At 44.4% G+C, this 17,969-nt stretch overlaps 1 protein-coding gene across 10 annotated transcripts in view; it reads right to left on the reverse strand.

The window, feature by feature from the left end:
- NCKAP5L (NCK associated protein 5 like) overlaps positions 1-3,976 on the reverse strand; it is a 31,720-nt gene extending 27,744 nt beyond the window's left edge. For 3 of the 10 annotated variants that reach the window (XM_032348133.1, XM_032348132.1, XM_032348129.1), the window contains exon 1: positions 2,886-3,150. The gene's annotated coding sequence lies outside the window, so the exon portion shown is untranslated. Of the gene's footprint in view, positions 1-2,885 lie in introns of all 10 variants that reach the window. The other 7 variants (XM_032348127.1, XM_032348128.1, XM_032348130.1 and 4 more) reach the window with 6 other exon arrangements.
- Positions 3,977-17,969: the final 13,993 nt, after the last annotated feature.

Raw genomic sequence — 17,969 nt, forward strand, 5'->3', positions numbered from 1 at the left:
CCCTCTTCAGCTACTGGACAAGGGTCCTTTCTCCTCCTGCTTCTAACGGGGCCTCTGGCTGGCCAGCCTCGGAGCCACACCTCAAGAGGAAACAGCAGCCTCTGCCTAGCAACAGCCGCATCCTTCACTCTGACAGGGACTCCACCATTAACCACTTTCTGGGAAACTGACCTCCCTGGGAGCTTCCATTTTCCATTCCAGGGGCTCCTCGCAGTGAGGAAGGTTTCCTTGGGGTCTAACCTAAATACCTTTTGCGGCAGCTTCAGTCCATGGACAGCAGGGCCCAGGGAAGAGGGGTCCCCAGGCCCGGGAGAGCTAGCAAAGGGAAAAGCAATACAGACAGTGTGTCCCACATCCAACCAATCCCACAGCCTCTCTAACCACCAGCTCCTGGAACATCCCTCTTGGCACCTGGGAGATCGAGGATGAAAACAAACAAGGAAAACGTGAAGGCCTTTGGCTCCTGGGCTAGAGAGCAAGTCCCAACCTGGAGAGCCTGACTCCCGAGAAACCATAGCCCCAGGAGGGAAGGAGGCTGGGAAAGGTGGGGCTGGGGCAGTCTTTCCCTGCTGTCAGGCTGCCGAGAAAAGGCCCCGATGCCTGGCTGGGCTGGGTAAGGCTAGCAGGGAAAACTCCTTAAGCCCACTGCCTAGGCACCGGAGGGTGGGAGTGCACAGGTGAGGTGAGTAGGGCCAGGGAGGGAGATGGCCAACGACAATGGGGCTCTCATCCTCTTCTCGTAAGAGAGTGGATGAGTGTACTGTGTTCCCTGGCTCAGATCCTAAAACAAGTCCCAACAGCTGAGATGCAAACTGTCTCCTGGGAATCTGCTTACCCGGCTGGCCCTTGGCTGCCTACCCTTCTCTCAACTCCTCCCCAAAGGCCCAACTCAAAGACTGGCCTGCCAGGATATCTCAGCAGAGACCTTGATGGGTGGGCCAAACCCCAGCCAGCACGAGTTCATACCCCAAGCCACCAGGGGTGAGCAAGACAATGGCTATTCTTAGGCAGAATAAAGGAGTCTACAACCCTCCACCCAAGGTTCTAGCGCTAAGTTACTGTGATTTCAAACTACATCAGCCAACACCTACCTCCTCAAACTAAGTCACCCAGCCAGGGGACCTTTCTCCCTTTCAGATTCACTTATCAGTGGAACCACACAATGTCAAAAAGTGAAAGGGAATGTGAAAGCTTTCCAGTACAACGGCTGAATTTTACAGATGAGGGAAAAGAGCCCCAGAGAGGCGGGCTGTCTGGGCCAAAGTCACACAGCAAGCTGGGAAGAGCAGGGACCAGGGCTTCTGACTCCCAGTCCACAGGGACAGGAGCCTGGTCCTCACACATTGGTTTCTGCGTATTGTGGAACAACCTTCTTCCCTGCAACCCAGGCCATCTGCCTCTCCAGGTTCCCACTCTGTTCCAGAGACCAAAGCCGAAGAAAGATGCAGGAGGGCCTGAGCCACCTCATGCACAGACCACAGACTTTGAAAACAAAGTTGAACTATGTGCAACTATATCCCCAGACAGGAACACACATGTTTCTCTGAAGCAAGAAACCCACTAAACTAGGCTGTTCCTAGAAAGACAGGGAACCCATATGAGTAGTGAATTTTGTGTCTCCCTTCCTGAAAGACAAGGGGTCTTGCAAGACAGGGTCCGCAACAAGGCAGCTGGGCTGGGTTCATTTTCCCCATTAAGTACAGACCATAGAATGGTTAGACATTGACTTCCTCTCTACTGTCTCCCAATATCCCTGTCCCAGGTATCTGCCTCCAGCCACAACCTCTGGCCGACAATTGTGCTTAGGCAGGAGGACCCGAGGGGAGGGAGAGAGCGGTTGGGAGGGAAATAAGAGGGATTTGCCTTTACAGCCAGGAACCCATCAGTCTAAGACCCCTGGTTCCTCAGAAAGACGAGCATTTAAGTTGCAGCTGGCAGGCTGGGTGGATAGCGCTGAGAATCTGGAAAACCAAGCCTGTGGGAGGTGAGGGACCTCTGCGCCGCTGGGGCAGTGCCAGAGCTGGAGACCTAGAACCTTTCGTCCAGAATAAGGAAAAGGGGGCTGGGGTTCGGTGAGCCGCTTTTCTAGTCGGCCTAGGCCAGGGGAGTGTCGGGCACAGATAAATTCTCTGCATTCTTCTGGCACCGCAGCCAGGACCCAGAGAGCCTTTTTTGCAGGCGCTGCCCTGGCCCCACACCCTGCCCAACCCTTCTCCCTCCCTCAGCCTCTCTTCAGTGTTCAGTCTGCCGGCCCCCCGCCTCCTTCCTTTTCACAGCCCCTCGAAGCCACCGAAGGATTGTTCCTAGAGACCCTGATCTCTCCGCCTCTCCCCATCTTCCCCACGCCCTACCGCCCCAGGCCACCGGGACTGCAAGGAGGGCGAAGAGGAGCCCAGGGCTCGTCTCCGCGCCTGCGCTTTGGGGAGAGTCTCCCTCCCCGCACCACCCCCCCAGATTCCCCCCCACCACGCAACAACCCGGCACCGCTAAGCGGCACCCGGACGGTGGGATGCGGGTGGGGTGGGGTGCGCAGATGGGGCAAGGTCAGTGCTTTCAAAGAGGGAGGGAGACCGGCCCCCGGAACATCCCCCTGTCCCGAAAGTTTCCCTTCCGGGGCCATGGAGTGTGCGCGAGGAGGGCGCGGGGGGCGGGAGGGGGTGGGGTGGGGGTGAACAGAGTCGCAGCCGGACCCCCCCACCACCCCCGCCGGGGACAGTGAGGCGGGAGGGAAGGACAGGCAGCGAGGTCCGGGCAGGAAGGCGCGCCGCCCCCTCCGACCCAAGCCTGCCACAAGAGCCTTACCCTTCAAGCAGCCCACCCCCAGCCCACAGCTTACAGACCCTCCACTCGCCGCCCTTTAAATCCCAAGTAGGCCTGGAACTCACCGAAATCAGGTGTTGAGCTGGGCCGGGGCAGGCCGGATCTGCCGGGTCCATGGCCGCGGCTCGGGGGCGGGGGGCAGAAGAAGGGGGGTGCTGGGGCCGCCTCTTGATGTCAAGGCTTTAAAGGGGCCAGTGAGCCCCGCCCCTCGCCCGGACCCCGCCTCCCTCCTTCCGTGCAGCCAATCCACGTTCGCCTTGGATGCGCGCCCCTCCCAGCCCCCCGCCAGATGTTCCCAGGAGGAGAGCTAAGTCCGCCCGTCCGGAGAGCGCCGCTTCCTCCCGGGTGGGAAGGACCTCCCCTCCCCCTATACTGAAACGCTCTCCTCGGGCCCGGTCGGGTCCGGGTTGGTAAACCTCCCGGGTGCGGGGGTTGGAGAAGCAGCGCTGGGCCGAGCGGGGGTGGAATGAGGGGCATCTATAGCAGAGAAAACTAAGTAGGTGCTCGCCGAGCCAGGGGCATGCGCGTCTGCTTCTGTGGGGCTGGGCGTGCACGTGTGTATGTGGTTGTGAGCGTTGGTGTTTGTAATTTGCCTTCCTGCTTACGTGTTGGGTGTAAATCTATGGGAAGACGCTTCAATGCCTCCTTGGCCTGAAGTGCTCCCTCCTCACTTTTCCTCCTCCGGATCGGGATTAGATCCTCCCAGTAATTCGGGAAACGGGGCGCTGGGAACAGGCTCCGTTGCTTTCAGAGTAGGGCTGGTCGTTTCCTCACAGGAGGAGGTAAGGCTGAGCAGAAGAAAGATAAAACCTTGTTCTCAGCGACTTGCTATCTTGGTGGGGACGGGTACCTGTCCTGTTGAACTAACCACGTGCTTAAAAGAAAAAAAAAGTAAACAGCCCACTTAGACCCCGGCAGGGCCTCAGAACTCCGTTCAGTACCATTCTCATTGGTCCTTGATTAAATATCGATTTGTCCTTGTCTCGATACCGTATGGTCTTCACAATTTGCATGGTGGTGACCAGCCCGTTAATGCAGGTTCTGATGGGGTTATTAAAGAAATACAAAGGGATCCCTAGCCACAGTCTCTGCCCATTTTTATTAAAATAGCTTCTGTTGTGGGTGTACACAGAATGTATTAACGCATCATATTAGTCCAATAAAGGAACATAAAAGCTGAGGGATCTTGGGGTGCTTAAATTGGCTAGGATTAACCAAGAGTTCCTCTCTGAAGGAGGCTCCCTAATTTAGAATGGGATTTGAAGGGCATAGATAACTTGAATAGATTCAGGCACAGTAAGGACACAAGGAGACTCAGGTAGCAAAGAGCAAATTAGCTGCCTGGGACAGTGAGCAGATTACCTTGGTTGGGTGAGAAGTGGAAGTTAGTGGAGGAGATTTTATATGGAGAAGATCAGAATGAGGGTACGGATTTGACAGGGTAAGTGATAAAGAAGTTACTTTATGTTCTTGAGCAAAGAAGTGAGTGTCTGAGGTCAGTTATTACTGGAGCCTAAAAGATGCCATGACGGTTATTCCCACCAGCTCTCTCACCTTTGGTTTATAACACATTTATTGATTGATTTATCCTTAACATACAATAAAATGCACAGATCTCAGGTGTTCTAATTGGTGAATTTCAACAATAATATACACCTATGTAACACTGAAAACAAGATAATGAGTCGTTACTCCAGAAAATTCCCTCTGCCCCTTTATATGTATTGTTAACTACGCTGCACCTACCACACCACCCACCCCCACAAAGTCCTGAATTCTGTCACCATAGTTTGGGCTGTTCTTGGATTTCACATAAGTGTGATCAAATAGTATGCGCTCTTTTTGTGTCAATATTCTTTAGCTTAGTAATGTTTTTCACTAATGTGAATCTTTTCTTTTTTTGTCACTGAGTATTATTTCATTGTATGAATATATCACAATTGTTTATCCATTCTCCAGTTGATGTTTATTTGGGTGTTTCCCAGTTTTGGGGTTATTAGAATAGGGCTGTTCTTGTGCAGATCTCTTCGTGAACATGTTTTCATTTCTGAGAAAGCTCACCTTATCTTTTTTAAAAATTGAAGTATTATGACTGAAATATATTATCATATTAGTTTCAGGTATACAACATAGTGACTCATTTATATATACTGCAAAATGATCACCAGTCTAGTTATCATGTGTCACCAAAGTTAATACAATGTTGACCATAATCCTCATGTTATAAAATGTGTCCCCATTACTTATTTATTTTATAATTGGGAGTTTAAACCTCTTGATTCCCTTCAAGCATGTTGCCCACCCTCTTACCGTCCTCTTTTCTGGCAACCACCAGTCTGTTCTCTGTATCTATATGTCCCATTTTGTTTGTTTTGTTTTTCAGATTCCATATGTAAGTTAAATCATGGGGTATTTGTCTTTTTTTGACTTACTGGACTTAGCATAATACCTTCAAGGTCCATCCTTATTGCTGCAAGCGGCAAGATTTCATTCTGTTTTATGGCAGAGTAGTATTCCATTGTGTGTGTGTATTTTATACACACACACACACACACACACACACACCCTCCACATCTTATTTATTCACTCATTTATCGATGGATACTTAGGTTGTTCCATATCTTGGCTTGTAAATAATGCTACAGTGAATATGGGGATGTTTGGTTTTCTTGGAATAAAAATCCAGAATGGAATTGCTGGATTATAGGGTAGTTCTTTTAAACTTTTTTTTTTTTAAAGATTTTATTTATTTGTCAGAGAGAGAGCACAGGCAGACGGAGTGGCAGGCAGAGTCAGAGGGAGAAGCAGGCTCCCTGCCGAGCAAGGAGCCCGATGTGGGACTCGATCCCATGACACTGGGATCTTGACCTGAACCGAAGGCAGCTGCTTAACCAACTGAGCCATCCAGGTGTCCCCTTTTAAACCTTTTAAGTAACTTCCATACTGTTCTCCATGGTGGCTGTACCAGTTTACATTCTCACCAACAGGACATGAGTGATTGCTTTTCTCCACATCCTTGTCATCACTTGTTATTTTTTTCTTTTTCTTTCTTTCTTTTTTAAGATTTTATTTATCTGAGAGAGAAAGAGCACAATCAGGGGAAAGGGCAGAGGCAGAGGGACAAGTAGACTTGAGCAGAGAGCCCTATGCAGGGCTCGATTGCAGGACCCTGAGATCATGACCTGAGCCAAAGTCAGATGCTTAACCCACTGAGCCACCCAGGTGCCCCAACACTTGTTATTTCTTGTTTTTTTTTTTGAAACTAGCCATTCTGTGAAGTGATATCTTATTATGGCTTTGATGTGCATTTCTGTGATGGTTAGGTGATACTGAGCATCTTTCATGTGCTTCTTGGACATTACTATGTCTTTGGAAAAACGTCCACTCAGATCATTTGCCCATTTTATTTTTTACTTTTTTTGCCCTGCCCCCCACCAATTTTAAATCAGATTTTTTTTTGCTTTTTCTATTTTTTTTTAAAGATTTTATTTATTTATTTGACAGAGAGAGATCACAAGTAGGCAGAGAGGCAGGCAGAGAGAGAGGGGGAAGCAGGCTCCCTGCTGAGCAGAGAGCCGGATGTGGGACTCGATCCCAGGACCCTGAGATCATGACCTGAGCTGAAGGCAGCGGCTTAATCCACTGAGCCACTCAGGCACCCCTGCTTTTTCTATTTTTTTTTTTTAATTCTATTTATTTGAGAGAGCACAAGTAGAGGGAGAGCAGAGGGAGCTGCAGAAAGAGAGAGAGAGAGAGAAACAGATTTCCTGCTGACCAGGGAGCCCCACGCGGGACTCAATCCCAGGACCCTGAGACCGCAACATGAGTGGAAGGCAGATGCTCAGCCAACCGAGCCACCCAGGTGCCCCTGCTATTTATATATTTTAGAAATTAGCCCCTTATCACATATATGACTTGCAAATATTTTCTTCCATTCAGTAAGTTGCCTTTCTGTTTTCTTGAGAACTTGCTCTACTGTGCAAACAGGTTTTTAGTTTGATATAGTCCCATTTGTTTATTTTTTTGCTTTTGTTGCCCTTGCCTGCGGAGTCAGATCCCCCAAAATATTGGTAAGACTGATGTCAGGGAACTAATTGCTCATGTAAGGCTTCAGGCCTTACATTCAAGTCTTTAATCCATTTTGAGTTGATTTTTTTGTACGATGTTAAGATAGGGGTTCAGTTTCATTTTTTTGCATATTATTGTACATTTTCCCAACACCGTTTATTGAAGAGATGATCTTTTCCCTCCCTGTTGTATATTCTTGCCTCCTCTGTTGTAGTTTAATAATCGTATTATGTGTGGATTGATTTCTCGGTTCTCAGTTCTGTTCCATTGGCCTTTGTATCTGTTTTGTGACAGTACCATTCAGCTTTGTAGTATAGTTTGAAATCAGGGAGCAGGGAGTGTGATGTTACCCACCTTTGTTCTTTCTCAAGATTGCTTTGGCTATTTGGTGGTTTCTGTGGTTCCATACAAATTTTAGGATTATTGTTCTATTTCTGTGAAAAATGTCATTGGATTGCATTGAATCTGTAGATTGCTTTGGCTAATATAAACATTTTAACAATATTAATTCTTCCAATTCATGAGCAGGGTGTATCCTTCCATTTATTTATGTCTTCTTCAATTTCATCAATGTGTTACAGTCTTCGGAGTACAAGTCTTATTACTTCGTCGGTTAAATTTATGTCTAGGTATTTTATTCTTTTGATGTAATTGTGAATGGGATTGTTTTCTAAATTTCTTTCTGATAGTTTGTTATTAGTGTTATAAAAACACAACAGCTTTCTATATATTAAGTGTATATCCTGAAACTTTATGGAATTTATTAGTCACTTATCTTTTTAAAAAAGATTTTATTTATTTATTTGAGAGAGAGATGGAGAGAGCATGACTAGAAGAGGGGCAGAGACAGAAGGACAAACAGACTCCCCACTGGGTGCAGAGCCAGACACGGGGCTTGATCCCAAGACTCTGACTCCATTTCCAGAGCCAAAGTCAGATGCTTAACTGACTGGGCCATCCAGGTGCCCCTATTAGTCATTTATTCTAATAGTTTTTTGTTTGCTTGTTTTTGTTTAAAGATTTTATTTATTTGACAGAGAGAGATCATAAGCAGGCAGAATAGCAGGCAGAGTGACAGGGAGAAGCAGTCTCCCTGCTAAGTGAGAAGCCCAATGCAAGGGCTCCATCCCAGGAGCCTGGGATCATGACCTGAACTGAAGGCAGACGCATAACTGACTGAGCCATTATATTCTAATAGTGTTTTGGTGGAGTCTTTAGGGAGCTTGATGATAGATAGTGGCATTTTTGGAAACTTGCAGCATTAATTAATTCTTATTCAATCATCCAATATTTATTGAATAGGGATCAGAGGGCTAGTCCTGGGTACACCAAAATTTAGACATGAACTTTTCCTCACAGGGCTTAAAAAGCCTGTAAGACTCCATGTATCTACCGCATTCCAAAAGCACAGTGTAGAAAAACCTTAATAGTATGCCAAACATTTCTAACTATTTTGGGATCTTTTCAAATAACTAAATTTTGGGAAATAAACAGACCATCTGGATTTTTTAACTTTTCATTTAGATGTTTACCCTTAAAAAAAAAAAAAAAACCACAGCCAGAACATCTGCACTTGTCAGAGCAAGTATCTGCCCTCCTTATTCAAAGGCTCTTGTACATTTGGAAGTTTAGGCGTTCAGATTTTGGCAGATTCACCATACTTTATAAACCTTCATTTTCACTGACAGGAGGTAAATGAGGTATAACTACTATTATCCCATGATCACTTTCTGTCTTTGATGGGCCTTAAGACACTTTTAATTCCTCAGTGGTATTCACTTAAATTATTAAAAATTATACAGAAGTCCCATGGTTGGTTTTCCAAAAAGATTTATTTATTTTAGAGAGGGAGAGAGAGCCGGGGGCGGGGGGGGGGGGGGCAGAAGGAGGGGGAGGGACAGAATCTGAAGCAGACTACCTGCTGAACTCGGAATCCCATGTGGGGTTCAACTTCCCGACCCTGAGATCATGATCTGAGCTGAAACCAAGAGTTGGATGCTCAACTGACTGAGCCACTCAGGCACCCCATCACATATTGGTTTTTACTTGAGCTGTCTGTTATAAAACAGGCTGGGTCTCTTAGGCCTCTTGTTGCTAGAAGCTGCTAGTAGTAAAACAGTTTGGTAGCGTAGCCTAATGGTGCATGTGGTGCTGATGAGTGACCGGTAGATCACTGCTCCCATCAGTCCTTTGAATGGTTTTAAGCCGGGAGTTGACAGAATCAGAATTGCATTTTAGAAAGATTACTGTGGTAGCAATGTGGAGAATGGTTTAGAGAGAAAGCAAGATTGAAGTCGGAGAAGAGACAAAGTTTTTATAGTAATTGAGGGGAAAAATGAGAAATGATGTACTCTGGACTAGGAAAGTGATAGTGGTGATGGAGAGGAGATCACTTCAAGAAATAAAGAGTAGCAGAGTCGGCAGGTCTTGGGCTTGGAAGGGGAGGGAAACAGAGAGCTAAGCCAAGACTTCCAGACTGGGTAACTTGCAGATGGGAGGGCCACTCACTAAAATGGCAAACAGTGGAGGAACAGCAGTTTTGGGAGATGATATGCTCACTTCCAAATATGTTCACACTGAAATGCCTGGGGGATGTCCAAGTGGAAATGTTTGTGCCAGAGGTAAGAGCTTCCCAACTGCTGTGCCTCAGGAAGAGGGTATAGATGTGCTACATATTTTCTTAGCCCTCATGGCAGCATGAAATTCCTCGGAAAAGACATCGGTCTTGGTAAACTGTGTTGCCATGAAAATACCATCATTCTTTATGTGTGCCACGATATGGAAAAGGTTGGAAAGTATTAATGTATAAAGCTGTTGGATAAGAAATTCTGAAGCTCAGGAGAGAGATCTGGACTAGAGATAAAAGATTTGTATGGCACAAGAACATTAGAACATAGGTGGTAACTGGAGCCATGGAGTGGAGATCACGTGTGGAAAGAGAGACTGGAGCAGAACCCTAAAAAACAGCAACATTAGAGAGAGGCCTCTAGAGAACGAGGAAGACAACTGGTTGAGTGCTGTCTCCAGAGCCCAAGGGGTTTCCAAAAAAAAAAAAAAAAAAGAAGTTCCTGATATTACTAAGCTCAGGTGGGATCAGGACTGAGACATACTTGCTGACTTTAACCACATCATTGGTGACTTTGACAAAACCAAATTTTGAAGGGTTGAGAAAGATGTACAAAGTAGGGAGTATTTAAACTTTTTCAAGAATTTTTACTATGCTGTAAGGGACAAGTCAGTCAGGTGCATGGGGCAACAGGGGATGAGAATTCTTTTAGAAAGCTATTTTTAGAAAGATATTGCTTAATTTAATTTTAAAACATTTAAAATTCATTTTTTAAAAGATTTTATTTATTTATTTGATAGAGAGATCACAAGTCGGCAGAGAGGCAGGCAGGCAGAGAGATAGAGGGGGAAGCAGGCTCCCTGCTGAGCAGAGAGCCCAATGCGGGACTCGATCCCAGGACCCTGGGATCAGGACCTGAGCCGAAGGCAGAGGCTTAATTAACCCACTGAGCCACTCAGGTGCCCCTAAAATTCATTATTTTTAAAAAGCATCATGTGTATATGGTTAACAAATCAAATAATACAAGAGCAATTATGTGCTGCATTTCCCACCTCAAGTAATGAGCCATTTTAACTTTCCGGTTGATTCTTCAGTATGACTAAATATGCTCATAACTGCTATTCTTTCATCTTTCACTTTTAGATGTTTTATTACCTCCTATGTATATATTCTTTTTAAAAGGTACAAAAGTGGAATCTTACCATTCATTCTGTTCTGCACCTTACATCTTGCACTTAAAATACCTTGGAGACCGTTCTATTTTTAACATGGATAGATCTATCTTGTTCTTTTTAACAACTGCATAGTAATCCATTTATGGCTGTACCATATTATTTGTTTCCTACTGGTGGGCATTTAGATTGTTGCCAGCTTCTCAATTTCATCAGACAACTGTAATGGATAATGTTGTACATACATCCTTGCATATTTCTGTGAGCATATCCACAGAACAAATTCCTAGCAGTGGAATTCCTGGGTATGTGCAGTGTATGTTTTGATAAATATTGACAAGTTGCCTTCCACACGGTCATGCTAATTTACCATCCCCACTAACAGGGTGTAAGAATACCCACCTCCCCACATTCTCACCATCACGGTTTATTTTTATTTTTATTTTTTTAAAGATTTATTTATTTATTTATTTATTTGACAGAGACAGATCACAAGTAGGCAGAGAGAGAGAGGAGGAAGCAGGCTCCCTGCTGAGCAGAGAGCCTGATGCGGGGCTCGATCCCAGGACCCTGGGATCATGACCGGAGCCGAAGGCAGAGGCTTAACCCACTGAGCCACCCAGGCGCCCCACCATCGCTGTTTAAAAAGTTTGTGAATATTGTTGTAAGTGCTGAAATATTCTTGCATTGTTTTTATTTGCATATAATTGGTAACACTAAACAAGTTTTCAGGTGTTCATCTGCCATTATTGTTTTTTGTGAATGTCTTTTCTAACAGCGTTGTTTTAACGAAATTTACCCTTTGTCACGTGTACCACAAACTGTTTTCCTAGCTGGTAGTGCGTCTTCTGACTTCACTGTATTTTTTTTTCCTTTGCCATATTTATTGGTCTTTTCCCTGATGGCTTTTAGGCTTTTTATGTTTAGAAAGTACCTTTTTTTAAAAACTTTTTTTCTAGTATGTTTATGGGTTTTCTTTTTACTTTAAATATTTCATCCAAAATAGACTTAAATGGCAAAGACCACTGTCATTTCTCACTACTGCTCAGAATGACATCTCCGTTATACAACAGTTGGTCTGTTCTCAATGTACACAGTACCCATTCCTTTGTACCTTTGTTGAAAGGTTCCTTTCTCCAGGCTCACAGGGCATGTGCCTTTCCCTCTTGTCCATCACTGCAAAAGCTGTATTCCTTTCAGGAACAGCTCAAATCCCATATCAGCTAGAAAGTCTTCCATGCCCACTGTAGCCCACAAAGATCTTTCCTTTGCTGAAGCTCACACAATCACGTGCTGCCTTGTTTGAGACTCTCCTTTACTCAACTTTAACATATTTGCTGAATGAATCAAATATAACCTTTGGAAGTCCAGGTTCTTTCATCTACTTTTTCCTACCCCTAAAACAGCTAAAAGCACACTGGGTAAATGGAAGGAATTTGATAAAATACTTCTTGATTTGCCACATAAATGTATGCATTGGCTGCATATAGGATGGAATAAAAAAATAATGTAATGTATCTCATTAATAATTTGTATACTGACCGCATGTTGAAATGATCATTTTTAGAAATATTGGATTTATATATATATATATATATATATATATATATACACACACACACACGTTAGAGGTGTGTGTGTGTGTGTACACACACACACACACACATATATATACATACATAAATATATATATTTTCTTAAGTTAAAGAATATCCAGGACCATTGTCGATTCTTGTCCTCAAGAAGGCTCATCATGCTTAGTGTTGGCTCCTACATTATGCTGGTTTGAGCATAAATAAGATGATCTCTTGGAGCCAAAGACAGTCTCATTGTCTCCAAAGGCTCTCATGGGCCAGTCTACAATCCGTACCTTCATGGATTATGAACACTATACCTCTTTGAAAGTAACTGCTACAGACTTGAAATACAATGGTTCCTTTCAATAGGTCAGGCCACTGCTCAGCCAATAGAAGAGGTCAGGTTCAGAAGCTGAAGTGATTGAGGAGTCCTCAGTTAACCATGTAGATGGAGCCCCGGCCTATTGCTTTGGTCACGGGGGCCATTTTCTGCCATTAAGAAGTTATTTGGGACAGGTGCCACTTGGCTTGTAGTCTAGTCTCACTGCTGGTCAGAGCCCCTGTATTAGTTTCCTGTTTCTGTTGTTAACAAATCATTACAAACTTACTGGTTTAAAACAACACAAATTTATTTTCTTACAGTGCTGGAGATCAGAAGTCTAAAATTAAGGTGTTGGCAGGACTGCACTCCTTACCAAGGAAATGGAGAATCCATTTTCTTGCCTTTTTTACCTGCATTTCTTGGCCCACAACCCTTCTTCACATCACTCCAACCTCCTGCTTCTATCATTCTCTCTCCTGCTGTGGTCAAATCTCCCGTTGCCTCCCTCTTATAAAGACACATGTGATTACATTTAGGACCCATCTGGATAATCCAGATTAATCTTTCAACTGGAAAATCTGTAATCATTAATCTATGTATCTACACATCTGTACACATCTACAAAGTCCCTTTTGCTACCTAAGGTAGCATTCACAAGTTCCAGGGATTGGGATGCGAACATCTTAGGGGACCATTATTCAACCTGCCACAGCCTTATATACATTTCTTTGCACTGCCCTGGTGAAGGGAAAAGAGCACCAGCTGTAGAGTCACAAGGTTTCCAAAGTATCCTTAAAATTTACAGACAGGTAGGTAAATTCGCATCTGTAACCACTGTGATCACTCTGAGACCATCATAAATTGGCCTCATTTCCATCAGCAACAATAATTCCCTCCCAGCATTGCTTCCTTTAAAATGCTCTGTAGTGCTAAAGCTGAACTCATTACTTCCTTGTCCTAAAAAACAAATTATTAGAGACAGTAAGACGCTTTCTACAGAGATGAGATGTTTTTCTCATAAGCTTTTTTTTTTTTTAAATTTTATTTATTTATTTGACAGAGAGAGATCACAAGTAGGCAGAGAGAGAGAGAGGAGGAAGCAGGCTCCCTGCTGAGCAAAGAGCCCGACGCGGGACTCGATCCCAGGACTCCGAGATCATGACCTGAGCCGAAGGCAGCGGCCCAACCCACTGAGCCACCCAGGCGCCCTCTCATAAGCTTTTAGTACAACATAGTCGTAGTCTGTGGCATGCTTATAGAGTGTCACAGCACCTTGTTTCGTTTTAATACTTTATATTCTGTAAAATACCTGTACACGCTCCAGTTCATTTGGGCACAGGAAAAGGAAGGTCTTGTGATTTTGGTTGCACTGATGAGTAAACTGAGGTTCAGAGAGGTTAAGTGACTTGAACAGGGTGGTTATGCAATGAGTTACAGATCTCGATGCCAAACCGGATTTTTCTTTCCACTGCACTGTTCCTGGGTCAAACTTGATCTCGTGGGGCTGAGAAGGATCAGACTGATCTCAGGATCTTAATACATTCTGAAGCTGGCCTTGGAATCCCCACCTCCTAAGCATGAGACAGACTGAAACCCACTTTTTGGAGGTCCTACTCAGGGATCAAAGTTAGGGGCAGATTGGGAATTTCAGGAATTCAGGGGAAGATCAGGGTAGCTGGCGAGTCAAAGGTACAGTGAGAACGTAATTAGAACTAATTAGAACAGTGTCTGTGTGTGCTCTGTGTAGCCGCTGACTGCTTTTCCAAAACGCTCAGGCTGGCCAAGTCTGTTTAAAAGGTAGCCAGCAGCAGGGGTGCTACTCAGGTACTCAACCTAGAGTAGTGCTCAACCTAGAATTAGCCCTGACTTCTCTGAGGGCATATCAAAGACTACCTGGAATAGCTGAGAGTTACCTGCTTGGGTCTCCTATTCTCAGGTTTGAACGCTTGACTTAAGGAAGCACAGTAACTCCAAAGCTCATGCTCTTTTACACTGGCATTCTGGAGTCTCTTCCCAGTCTTGGATTTCTGTGACATCTCAAGGCATGGTAGCCGAGGCCCAGACTCTGCCACTGCACTGCCTAGGTTCAAAGCCCAGCTCTGCTTTGGCTTTGTGATGCTGTTTGGCACATGGTGATATATTATTATCTCTTTTTTTCTGTTCCCCTGTTTCTAACCAGACCTCTTTTGGTTCTTCCTTCCCTCTCCCCCACCCCCAAACTCAGTAACTACTGGCGGCCCTCAGACTTAGGATCTGGTCCTTTCATCATATCCATGTATTTTTGGAATTTACTACTCTTTAAACCTCAATCACTGTATATGACTGACTTCCAAATTTTTCTATCTAGTCTTACTATCTAGATGCCCAAACCAGGCCTTGGAATGGACATTTATTTATTTTTATTTTTTAAAGATTTAGTTGAGAGACAGAACATGAGCGGGGGGTGGGGGAGGGCAGAGGAAGAGGGAGAAGCCAACTCCCTACTGCACAGAGAGCCCAACATGGGGGCTCAATCCCAGGACCCTGGGATCATGACCTGAGCCAGTCAGATGATTAACTGACTGAGCCACAAGGGACCCCAAATGGACATTTTATTGCAAAGATATGTTTGAGAAAATATACCTCAAACTTCCATGCCAAAGGCTAAGCTTATCTCTTTCTCTCTCAATTTTCTAATTTCTCCCCATTTCAGTTTCCTGGGCAGTTTTCTGCCCAATAACAGATCTCCCTTTTCTTCTCAGTACTTGAATCCAGGTCCATTTCTCTTTTGTTCATTCATATATTAATTCAACAAGTACTTCTCAGCTACCTGCCATGTGTCAGCCATTGTGTTAGGCCTCAACATGCAAAGATTAGTCAGGCTTGAGGAGATCAGTCTTATGTGGGGGGGCAGAGCCATATAAATAATTATAATATAATGAGGTAAATACTATAATAGAGGCTTCCACACAAAGTCCCCACTAGAATGTAGTAACAAATGCAAAGTGTACAGGAGTTGGGGGGGAAGATTTCTGACAAAATATAACATTTGAGCCATCTTTTAGTACAAACGGTTCAACCAGGTTGCAAGGTGCCAGAGCTGGGGGAGAAAGAAGGGAAACAGAGGGAGTTTATGCTACGTCTCATAGGTATGAAAGGACATGGCAAGTCTGACAGGGTGGTATGAGAGTTCAGTGTGACTGATGTGAGGAGGAAAAGCATTAAGACCAGTGCTGCTCAATATACCTTTTTGCAGTGATGGAAATGGTCTAAATCTGTACTAATGAAGGAGCCACTAGTCACATCGCCTATTGAACACCTGCAATGTGGCTAGTATGACTGAAGAGCTAAACTTTAAATTTTATTTCATTTTACTTCATTTAAATTTTAAATAGCAAGTGGCTACTATTGAACAACAATGGTTCAGGCACTGGATAAAGGACAGGACTCTAGGCACTAGGAAACCACTGAAGGTTTTTAAGCATAATACTGGCATAACTAGGGGTGTCTGGTGGCTCAGTGGGTTAAGCCTCTGCCTTCAGCTCAGGTCATGATCCCAGGGTCCTTGGATCGAGCCCCACATCGGGCTCTCTGCTCAGCAGGGAGCCTGCTCCCCCCACCCCCCGGCTCTCTGCCTGCCTCTCTGGCTACTTGTGATCTCTCTCTCTATCAAATAAATAAAATCTTTAAAAAAAAAATACTGGCATAACTAGATATCTGAGGAAGGGAAAACTGGCAGTAGGGGTTAAAGGGTAGATGACTTAACACAGAAATGCCTGGTAGGCACCAGCCACCTGGGATGGAATAAATGGCATTTACATGTTATGGGTAGAATTTACTGGACTTTGTGACTTTGTCAGTGAAGGGGGGGTATAGTGAAGAGACGACTGAAGTTTGCAGATTGAGAATGGGTGGAGGCCACAGATAGGATTAGGTTTGGAATGAGGGTAATGAGTTTGGGATATGTTGACTCTGAGGCGACTAACAACTATCTAGGATGGTATGACTACAAAACAGGAAAAATATTAACCTACAACTGTGGAGGTAGGGCCACCAATATATTTGGGAGTGATCAGCACATAGGTGGTTGCTAAAGGTAGGGGAGTGGAGGAACTCACCCAAGTAGAAGTGGACTGGATGGACCCTAAGGAACCCTAAGCAATCAAAGTGTGGTCTATTTTGGTTTGCAACAGAGTCACCTGGGGTTTTTTAACAAAAAGCTGACTCTTCATTGTGAATGTATTTAATGCTATGGAATTACACACTTAAAAGCAGTTAAAATGGTAAATTTTATGGTATATGCATTTTAGCACAATTTTTAAAAAATTTTTTTAAATTTTAGCAAAAAAAAAAAAACAAAAAACAAAAAAAAAACCCAAATCTAATCAAGCCAAACGGATTGCCAGACCCCATTCCTAACTGGAATCACTGTTTCTGGAGATGAAACCAGGACTCTCCAGGTAACTGAAGTTCAATTAAAACTTGAAGTCCTTCAAGAGTAGAGAAAAACTAAGAGATAGGAAGAGAAAAATGGTTAAGGGCATGGTGAAGAAACCAAGGAAAAGCAGTTCAAAGAAGAAGGGGTCAGTAGTGACTACTGCCTTGACCCAGGGAAGACTGAACAAGGCCTCAGGATTTGGCAATAAGGGGGTCACTGATGAATGGGAAATCAGAGAGCAGCGGCTCTGGGGTTTATTCTTTCAAGGACTTTGCTCATGTTTGGTGGTAAAGAGATAGAGGGGGAGAGACTGAATAAACTTGAAGGGAGACTGGACAGAGGAAAAGTTGGTTTTTAAGATGAGAGAGAACTGAGCATGCTGGCAGGTGGACAGGAAGGAGTCAATGAGACCAAGGAGACACCCAAGGGAATCCTCAAAAAAACACAGTTGGGGAGAGGCAGTAGAGGTTGGGATCAGGAATTCGGGCAGAGATTATCTGGGTAAAAGCTCACTGGGTAAGTTCAGAAGTGAAAAGGAGGGAAGATGAAGGGGTTTAAGATAGAGGGCAAGAAAGATTTTCTGACACAGCAAACAAGAATGGCGCTGGTTGGTGGCTAAGGTCATCTGCTTAGATGAATGGAGCTGGGATATAGTCAAGAACCTGTAGAAGGGTAAAAGTCTAGAAGAGTCACTAGGGTGAAAGTGATCAGGAACTGGAATATAAAAAGATTGAAAAGTAGTACTGGAGTCTGAGATTGGAAATGGCACCAACCACGTAATTATCCTGCACAAAATAGAAAAACTGGTTTTCCTAAATGAAGGTTTTGGTTCTGTTCTGCTGTTTAGGGACTGCACTAGTTGTTGCTCTGTCATGTATAAAGCTCAAATTCTCTAGCAGGAACTTTTCTAACTTCTCCAGCAAGAGATCCAATGTCGAACTGGTGGTTCAGACTCTCTTATTCCCTACTCCTCCTTCTATAACTTCAGAAAATAATAGGACCTTAAGGATTTTGAAGCTCATCAATC

Source organism: Mustela erminea, chromosome 6 (assembly GCF_009829155.1).
Source record: "Mustela erminea isolate mMusErm1 chromosome 6, mMusErm1.Pri, whole genome shotgun sequence".
NCBI classification, from domain to species: Eukaryota; Metazoa; Chordata; class Mammalia; order Carnivora; family Mustelidae; genus Mustela; species Mustela erminea.